Source organism: Miscanthus floridulus, chromosome 5 (assembly GCF_019320115.1).
Source record: "Miscanthus floridulus cultivar M001 chromosome 5, ASM1932011v1, whole genome shotgun sequence".
Lineage (NCBI taxonomy): Eukaryota > Viridiplantae > Streptophyta > Magnoliopsida > Poales > Poaceae > Miscanthus > Miscanthus floridulus.
The window spans coordinates 6,630,128-6,640,061 of NC_089584.1; the positions used below are offsets into that span (position 1 = coordinate 6,630,128).

The 9,934-nt window shown below is 44.1% G+C and overlaps 1 long non-coding RNA gene and 1 pseudogene across 1 annotated transcript; one reads left to right on the plus strand and one right to left on the minus strand.

Annotated features, from left to right (window-relative positions):
* Nucleotides 1–560: 560 nt before the first annotated feature.
* LOC136454193 (uncharacterized) lies at nucleotides 561–1,170 on the minus strand (annotated as a pseudogene).
* Nucleotides 1,171–6,954: 5,784 nt separating this feature from the next.
* On the plus strand, nucleotides 6,955–8,096 carry LOC136451426 (uncharacterized). Its single transcript, XR_010758593.1, has 4 exons — nucleotides 6,955–7,091; nucleotides 7,179–7,223; nucleotides 7,604–7,768; nucleotides 7,926–8,096. It is a non-coding gene; the product is annotated as an uncharacterized lncRNA (long non-coding RNA).
* Nucleotides 8,097–9,934: the final 1,838 nt, after the last annotated feature.

Below are 9,934 nucleotides of genomic sequence, written 5' to 3' on the forward strand. Positions count from 1 at the left end.
ATCCTGTTTTTTTTAGGAAAAATTGACTATCTTGTTGGTTCATTCTAAAGGGGACAAGGGCTCTAAGCGCGAGGGAGAGAAGTGCGGCCAATGAGGCAAACAGTTAGGTTGTTCTGTTCAAGTTATTGCCACTCTGGGCCGTTGAGCGCCAACAGCCTTCAAGGTCGATTTTATTCAATTACACGGTCTAGTGGCAAATTATTATTTAAAAAACGTATTCGAAGGGCATATATAAATCACAAGTTCAAATGTTCAATTGTTCGGTTTATTCAGTGACAGGCAGGCTAATTTCATAAACGAGCAAGATCTCCGCCAATTCAGAGATATACCATACACTGAATGTTATGGATCACCTCACCAATACGTAGTGAATGACAAAGTGAAGATGGCACACAAGTGCATACATGGTACATAGAATAGAAGCATCAAAATGCTTGAAAGATGAGCTGCAAGCAAAATATATACACAACGAGAGGTAGGAGTATCCAAGTATGTAGCTCGGAATGGCCAGCGAGAGGTGGTAGTAGGATAGTACATGCACGATGCGTGTGTTCGATCGATCACCTCCAGCGATCGCCGGCAGCCGCTCCGTTGACCACGTCGGCGGCCAACTACTGGTCGCAGCTGGCCGACCTGGTGAGCGCCGCGGCCCGGGCCGCCGACGCGTCGAGGCTGCTCCTCCGCTCATGGCACGACGCCGTCGGCCGTCCTCCGGTCCAGGCTCCGGCGCGCGATGCGGCGCATGGAGCCCGCCAGGGACAGCGTCGGGTTGAGCTTCGTCGTGTCGTTGAAGTCCCTGCACTCGGCCTCGTGGGCGCCCAGCGCCGCTGCCACGCCGCCGCCGCCGCCGCCCGCCGGGTCCTGCTCCTGCCGCCGCACCCGCTCCTTCACCGCCTCCGCGCACAGCCCGCACAGCCAGTCGCCGCAGAAGGACGCGCGGACGCCGCGGATGTACGCCGCCGTGCAGTCCTCGCCCACGCCGCAGGACGCGCAGTGCACCGTCTCCACCTGCTGGTCGGAGCCGGCGGCCACCGCCTTGGCTGCGGCCGTGGCGGCGCTCGAGGCCACGACGTCCGGGCGCGGATTGCTGCTGCCGAAGCCGATGATGAGGAGTTTCTCCAGCTTGCTTGCGATTTCTGAGCAGGCCCGTCGCAGATCTTGGCTCTCCATCTGAATAGCGCTCCGTTATTAAGCACGTATACTGATTGCATATATTATTCATTCGTCTATCTATATACACATATGTAGCAGGGAATGATCATATATTCATACATCTTGTGAGCCCACTGTGCACATTATGTTTCTTTTACGAAAAATATCTATTTTTGCTCACTCCCTCCTATGTCTATTATACCTGCATGCATGGCATCTTAGAATATATGATGGCAGGGTTTCTAGCTCACACATTAATGTCAAAAGTACCAAGTTCATTTCATCGCAAATTGCAAGTCGTTTTAGCTTTTCTATATAACAATATATCTAGTAGACATAGCATATATCTAGGTGCGTAACAAAAATTATGTATCTAGAAAAATCAAAACGATCTACAATTTAGAACGGACAAATTATTTAATTATTGTGGTACGTTAATTCGTTGAGTGAAGATAGAATTTACCTTTGCAGGGAGCTCGCTCGCTCTTTTGGGGCTCGATGATATACTTGTGTCTTCCTCTCTCGCTCGCTCCTAGGTTGGAAGCAATATATGGTGAGAGCATGCGATCCTATATGGTATTTATAGGGCTAGATGGCATGGGCATGCCCACACAAGTAGTGCCCAAAGGAAGCACAACTTGGATGAGCTTTTCTTGCAACTTGTACATGATCGAGATCACCGGCAGCACTATTCCAACAAGCAGCTAGTTCAACCACAAACTATATATAAAGAAGTTTATTAATTTGCAGAGAGACGATGATGGATAGGTGTATCCAGGGCAACATCTTGCATGTGAAAGAGAGAGATGTTGTTTGCATTGGTAGAGAGCACAGAGCCTAGAGGCATGTCATTGTGACTTTCTGAGTATGGCGGTGCGCGCTTAACAACGACACACCTATGTGCGGTGGCGCCGCAAAGCAAAGAGATAGTATACGTCGGATCGTTAAAAGCGCAGCACTTGTAGACGGTGTTCATGCATCTATCATCCCATGCAAACTACTTCAACAGCCGTTTTCATTACTAGGCAGTAGCTAGTGTAATGAGCAATCATGGATCTTGCAAAAATGAGTAAAAAAGAACATGGAAAGGGCAAAAGGCACCGTTTGTATTTTGCTAATGGATGATGGATGTGGCTGGGAATCGTCGGACACCTCTTATTTGTGCTCCCGGCCCGACCCCGTCTCTATGATCACATGACCTAGAGTGCTTTCGCTTTACTCTAGCGTTGTATTTGGTTTAGCTTCTGGAAATTACTTTTGCTGCTAAAAAGCAAAACACTAGCCAAATGAGTAGAACTTTAAGCTCTTTTGTGTAGTACAATTTTCGCAGCACTTTAGACCTTGCTTTTGGCTTTCTGCTTTTTCAAATGGGTGAAAATAGAGATAAGTTTCAAAATTGTTTCGAGGGAGATTAAGAGAGAAAGCAGGTTTCATAGTTGTTTCAAATGAAAAAATTTAAATACAAAGTTGTAGATTGCAACGAGCTATACAATTTTGATATAAAGTTAGTATTTATCGTACTTTATATGAAAAATCTATGATTTTTATATAACATAAAAAGAGATCACTTGACATGTAAACCCAACCACCACGTCAGCAAAACCACCCAAAAAAAAACCGGTTTGAAATGTTTTAGGGGGTATTTTGTATGGTTTTGGGAGTTAAGGGGTAGGTTGTTCGGTATTCGAGTTCAAGGGTAAATTTGGCGACAATTTCAAGGGATAATCAAACATTACTCTTTTTCATGTAAACTAGTCGAAATTAAAAGAAATTTTGATTTAGGATAGAATCAAAGTGACCTGTATTTTAAAACGGTATGAGTTGCATACACTGGCCACTGGCTCTTCACATTGGTCTCTTTCCCGATTGATGATCAATCAGCAACAGCAAAACATCAAACCAGTCACCGTCAGAGAGTAAATGAAGTGCCCAAATGGAGCTAGCAAGCAGCAAGCAGTGCACGATGCCCTCGTGCAGGCTACGGCCGGGAGATACATAGGTAGATGCAGCAGTAAAGGTGTGTCCACACGCGATCGAGACAGTGGTAGTAAAGTAATGTCAGGCATGCCATTACACGTGCACTTCGGCGCCTAAAATGCAATGCAATGCATACTGCAGACAGTAGCAAAAGCTGCAATGTGAATCCTCAGAAGCAAGCAAGCACCAGAGAGCAGAGGCCATGCATATACGTACGTATGCATTACCGCCCTCGTGACCGTGAACGCCTCACAATTATCATCGCTTTATGCGAATGGGTATCCAATCCTTTCCTTTCTGTCATATCATCAATATACTCCCTCCGTCCCCAAAAAAAAAATACACTATGAGATCTGTGACAGTCAAACTTTCTTAGTTTGACTAGTTTTATAAAAATATTAGCAACATTTTATCACTAAATAAAATTATTATGAAAAATATAATTCATGATTTATCTAATGATACTAATTATATGTTATAATATACGCGCACTATTCTACACCAAACTGTTATACTGAACAGAATTCAGTATCGTTCAATAGTCGTGTTTCAGTATTATTCAGTATTTCGTGGTAGTACTCAGTATTTTTTTCTGCTCATTTTAGCTTGTGGTGTAGAATAGCACTGCCGTTATAAATATTAATATTCTTTTATATATAATGGGTTAAAATTTAAAATATTTGACTTTTCGGAAAGTGATAATTATATTCCTTGTGGGACGGAAGGAGTATATATATTTGGTGTGTGTCGTGCAAATTATATGTATAACTCATAGATAATGTTCTGACGAGAATAACTTCTACGTGACTGTAGCTTCTATGTCCTTTTTTCTTCTTTTTTGACGAGCTTGAGGAATGCTGAGTGGTGCCACCCAACTCAGTAAAACCACTGCCAAAGTCAACTCAACAACAGAATAGGCTTGCATGGGTGAGACCATGAGATCGAGGAGGTGTTTCTTTCTTTCTCTCTCTCTCTTGGGTTGGGGGGGGGGGGTCATTTTTTAAAGTTCAGGAGCCAATGTTTTATGTCCCGTATCTGAGCTCATTGTGACAACTAGACACTCTTTCCCCCTCAGAAATCTTAGTCTTGTATATATGACTGTATGGGCGGACCTTTTCATGTTATTATTTATAAATAAAAGTTTAGGTTGGCAGGCCCTGTTCGCTTGAATTTATCAATCCAGCTTATCAACCATGATACATTGTTTTTCTCTCACAACAAAACAGCATCAACCGGTTTATCAGCCGAACAGCTTCTCACCAAGTTTGACTTGAGAGCAAGGTTTCAAAAAGCGCTTGGCACCAAGCGAACGGTGACCTTCTGTCTAGAGCTGAAGCGTTTTGCACTGCAGCAGAAGTTCAGAACTCAAAGCATTCAGCATACATCAATTTTTTTACTGAATACCTCTCAGAAGATGTTAGGAGGAAAAACAAAATGGAAAAGAAAAGGCAAAAAGGATGCTAGGGCTTTCTATTTAGTGGCCCATCTAGCCCATTAATGCAGCACCAGCCCACTTTGCCCTGCGCATGCACTCTTTCTTTTTCTACCAAACTTTGTCCTCTTTATTTCCTTCTTAGTTCTGACACGTACACACGGTGGAAAAAGTGCATTCATGCATGAGCTAGAAATGGCACAAATACAAAACATTTATCAAGATTTAATTGTGATATTCTTTTAGTAGTACGTGATATGCCCGGCTTTCAAAACAACTTGGAATAATATGGTGTATGTAAGTGTGCATGCGTGTTTATTTAAGTTTTCTCTTTGGATGTGCATAAGTTTTGGTCCGAGTGTTGGATTTTGAGAAAATTCCCCTGTATGGCACTTTGAAACCCACTTATTCCTTATATGGTACTGGTGGCAAGTTGCCCGTAAGGAACGAGAGACGTTGTTTAGGAAGGGCGGCGCCGGCGGCTGGCGCAACCACATGACGCCGGAGATGGCGCGAAGGGTCTGGACAAGATCGTCGAGCACGCGTTGTAGGGTTCCGGGCTTACCTACGGCAGCTCAGCGTGGGCCACGTACTCGCACCTCGTTCACCCCCTAAACTAGTACTTGAATTTTTAAAATCCCATCAAACTTCAATACCAGAAAGCAAATAAACACGTCTTATAACTTTACTAAAACCGAGAGCACGAGGCCACGGCGGCGCAGGCCGTGGCGGCCTGGATCGCAAGGCCGAGGGCCACGTTCGCGACGACGTGTGTGGCCGCCTGGATCCCAAGGCCGAGGGCCACGTTCGCGACGACGCAGGCGGCGCCGGCGGACAGGAACCACCAGCGGCCGGCAAGGAACTTGTCGAGGAGAGCGAAGAAGTCCACAAGCCGGCGTCGAGCCGTCGACTTGCTTCAACTTCGACCACGCCGTCTGACATGACCACATCCCGCATTCTTTGAGAAATCCAGCTATGAGCAAGAAACCGGCCAATCGAGACGTACGCACTGGAAGAGAAGAATATCTCCTTGTTGCTCCCGATCGATGTTGCCCTTGTCGTTGGAAGATGCGTGTGATGCTGACGCCACTGCTGTTGCCGTTATTCAGCATGGAGCGTCGTCGATCTCTGTCTTCTGGGATCTCTCACCACACCTTTCGGAAGCCTCGGTCGCTTGGTAGACTGAAGATGCGTTGAGCGGCGTCTGTGCCGTCCACCGGGCCAAGCCCCGGCAACGTACAAGAAGTCAAGAACGCAGGCAAAATGCCGCAGCAGGGGTGACGCTGAGGAAAAAAAACAGTGGCTAAAATCGATGGGAAGTCAACTAGTCAAGTCCAATGGATATTCACGAGGTCAAAAAGTATCTTGCGGATCCCAGGTGGGTCTTTTGGCCGGCATGCCATGCATGCAATCAAAGCTGATCGACCTTTCTGATCGTGCATATACCACCAATCAATATAATATTTTCCTTTTGTTTAGTTCGTCCGGAGAAACAACGAGCGTAATTACCATAGTTATACCGGTAGTCACGCCCAAAACGGAGGAGCTTGATGAGTGTCCGTTGTTCTACTCCCTCCACCGTATCTAGCCGCCGCAAACCCTAAAACTCTGCCCCAAGGAGACTGGCACACAGGCCGCGAGGGCGGCCGGGGCCGCGTCACCGCCTGTCCACCGTGATCTGAGCCCGTTGCCCTCTTTCACGCTGTGAGGGCACCTGCACTTGGTCCCAATCCAGATCCACGGTGAGCCATATTCATCTTCCCCCACCCCATACGCCCTCCGATCCGCTGCCATCGAGCCGGCCACGCATGCACCTGCCTTCTTTCCCTTATACACATGCTGCATCCTTGACTACCATTGGGTTCTTATTTTGCTGTCGAGTCTTGTTGGCGCCGATCTGGATCTGAATTGAGAGCTTGGGACTGCAGATAAATTTGAGCTGTGATGTCAAGGATCCGTGCCAGTAGCTTTGTAGTTTATACTGGACTTGCTGCATCCTAGCTGGATCTTTTGATTTAGTCAATAACATCCCATGGTTAAATGCTTCTTTGATGCGAGACATTTTGGTTTAATTTGTTTCCCTACTGATTTTAGTTTGCTTTATCTGAATGGTAACTTCACCGTGATAGCTAGTTAGCCCTATTTCATTGTGCGCTCAACTAAATAGGTTGGATTTGTTTTCGATTAATTAAATGCTCCTAGTAGGCTTTGAGTCAACTAACTTGGTTGTCCTTCTCAAGCAGGAAAAGAAGACCACAGGCCTGAATCAGTCCTACTCAGACTTGTGTTTCATTTCTTTTGTGTCTTTTGACTCTTCTAGCTATCTCATGTTCCGTTTTTTACCTATATTTCTTTTATTCTGTTACTATCCACTCAATATTGTTTTGTTTGCTATTTGGAGGTGCACTAGAAAATGAGAAAAGGGAGGGATCCACCATCTAAACTTGCATGGCAAACTGTGGTGCTGATCGAGTTGGAGTGGGGTTTTGCTTTCTTCGATGTCGATAATGAGATATTTGACATGCCAGCCGTATGTATGCACACTAATTTGTCGCCCTTGCAGATCAGTCAATTCAATTCTGCCTCTTATATATGGTTCTATGCTTTGTTACTGCAGAACATGATTTGGGCGTATTTTACCAACCCACGAGCTGCTCGAGCGGTTCGTATTTCTTATTTTTACCATGCTTTCATTAGCACCTGCTCTGGTTGCCTCTTCTTATTAGGATTGATCATGATCCATACATGTGCTAGCTTCACTTGTCAGTTTGCCATCTTCATTGAAGACTGCAACTAAAAGTATATGAAAGCTTATCTTACACAAAAAATTGCAATTAATGAAGTAACCATCTTCCTTTGTGGAATATTGAATATTGATAGTGAATTAATCTGTTGGAAAGGTGCATCTTCCTTTGTAAAATATTGAATATTGATAGTGAATCAATCTGTTGGAAAGGTGCAGGGTTGCTGTGTAAAAATTTGTGTGTTGTCTCGTCACCTTAACCTTTGTATCTAATATCATGCTGGTACTTCTCTCACCAGGCTGCGCTCTTTCTTGACCTCATAAAGGTTGATGACAAATCTGCTGTGTGGAGTAGCGATGGTTCTGGCTAGAGTTTTGCTTATTGGGCTAAGGAATACTCCTCCGGAGCAGAACGGTTCATTGTAGGGGATGAAAAGCTTCGTCGTCTCATCAAGTCCAATCTGGTTAGTAGATGGCTTTTAGTAATATTTGTGTCTTTGCGTGCAGATCACTGTTTGTTTATATCCATTGCTAGAAAATTGATTGCTTCAACGAGGAGGTATGTTGTTCATGAAGTGGTGTTAAGATATGCCCTGCCTTTTCTTGTTTCTGAATTCATAGAAAAGATCACTATCAGTCGTCAGTGCCCTCTCCCATTATGCCAAGGATTTGAAGACTTGATGAAGAAATATGAAATCGTGATTCCTACGAAAGCTGTAAGTTCTGGCAGTTGAACCCTTGTTTTTCTGCTTTTACACTTGCGTGTTGTGTGCGTGCGCGCTTTACAGTCGAAACTAGTTCTCAATGAAATAAATTTTTAGTTGCCAATGAACAGACATTGCATCTCTACCTTTGTATCTCACAATGATATCATTCAGGATTTCATTTTGTAATGCTTGTTTTTCTTGCATTTAATGTTGGTTGGCTCTGCTTAGAGTTGTCATTTGCGGCTTCAGCAGGTTCATGTAATGCTTCTTTTGATGATGTTTATTTAGATTGATAAAGACTTAATTTGTAGCCTATGCTGGTTCATTGCAACGAGTTGAGGAACTGAGGGTGTGTCGTTGCACTGAGATGCGTAAGGCATGTGACAAGCTGGTTCCTGGTATTAGTAGAATGATCAAGGATAACTCTCGCTATGTAGAAGTTATGGCAAAGATTCTGACCCCTTCGTTGGTTGAATGGGATCCATACAAGGTAGTTCACTTTATGTCGCAACAAACTGTTCTGAAATGTATCAATTGTTGCTTTTGATAAAATAATTGTTCTTTGGAATTTGATACAGTGGTCCACCACTCTCTACAGGAGACGCGCTCTTTGTCGAGTGCTCGGCGCTTTGCCGAGTGTCGAAACACGGGCACTCGGCAAAAAGGGACACTCGGTAAAGAATAACCCTCGGCAAAATACCTCAGGCGACGCTGGTGGCCCCTCCGTCATCCTTTGCCGAGTGCTGGCCGTTAGCACTCGGCAAACGTGTTGTCTTTGCCGAGTGCTGAGCCTGGCACTCGGCAAAGAGGGTTCTTTGCCGAGTGCCAATTCCGACACTCGGCAAAGTATTTTTTTTTTCAAATTTTTTCTGTGGCATTTATACAGTACCTTGAAGCACATGTTCCAATTTGGAGCTTTTCTATGACTTTTTGGTATATTTTTTAATTTTTTTATGTTTACTTGAATTTTTCTCGAAAAAGTAAATTTGAACTGCAGGTGCATGAAATATTAGAATTTAGCGATTCAAAAAATGGTATTCATGTTTTTTAGTGTATTTTGAGGCCGTGTGCAGGGACATTCGTGAAATTTCGAACATCTGTTTCACGAAACATGACCACCAACTTGTTAAAAAAATGTTTTTTAATTATATAAAATGCAAACGAAGTCCGAAAATCACGAAACTTGTCGAGGTGTCGTGTCATCGCATTTAGACGCTGTGGTAAAAAATTTAGAAGTTTTCGAGCAAGTTGTGACGTACGATGCCTAAAACCCAGACATCTCCGAGCAAGAAAAACAAGGATCAGGAGAAAATATTGGGAACTCAATAATTATATCATTGGTGTCACCCGCCAGCCCTAAGAAGAATCTCAACATTAGAAATAGTGGATCTTTCCCTAAATCAAATAATCCGAAGCATCCCCAATGAAGTTTGGAAAATGCCAAACATAATGAATTTGAATCTAGGAGAAAATGTGAAAGGACATGTGAGCCTCAGTAGCAACGGCGTTGTGCCTCGTCGACTGTGGTGACTTTGCGAAGATGTTCATAGGGTTTGAGTGCGTGCGTTCACAGTGGATGAGTGTACGTGTGTTGTGAGCGCCACTAATACGCTAAGCAGAACATTACCATCAAACATAAACATTGGCGATGCTTATATATTGTTCCGTTGGTTCTATTCCTCCTAAAATAGGTTTTCTTATAACAAGCTAAGAGCATCTCCAAGAGTATCCAATATTTTCTTCTCAAAAACATCGTGTTTTCCAACTCTCGAAAAGTACTGGAAGGAATAAATAAGGTCATCTCTAAGAATTTCCAATAATTCACTCCCAAAATTTAAAAATTTTGGTCCAACACACAATTTTGTTCGCGGCAGTTTTTTTTCTCGGCGCGAGATCGTCGCCGCCACCTCCCACGCTTCTGCC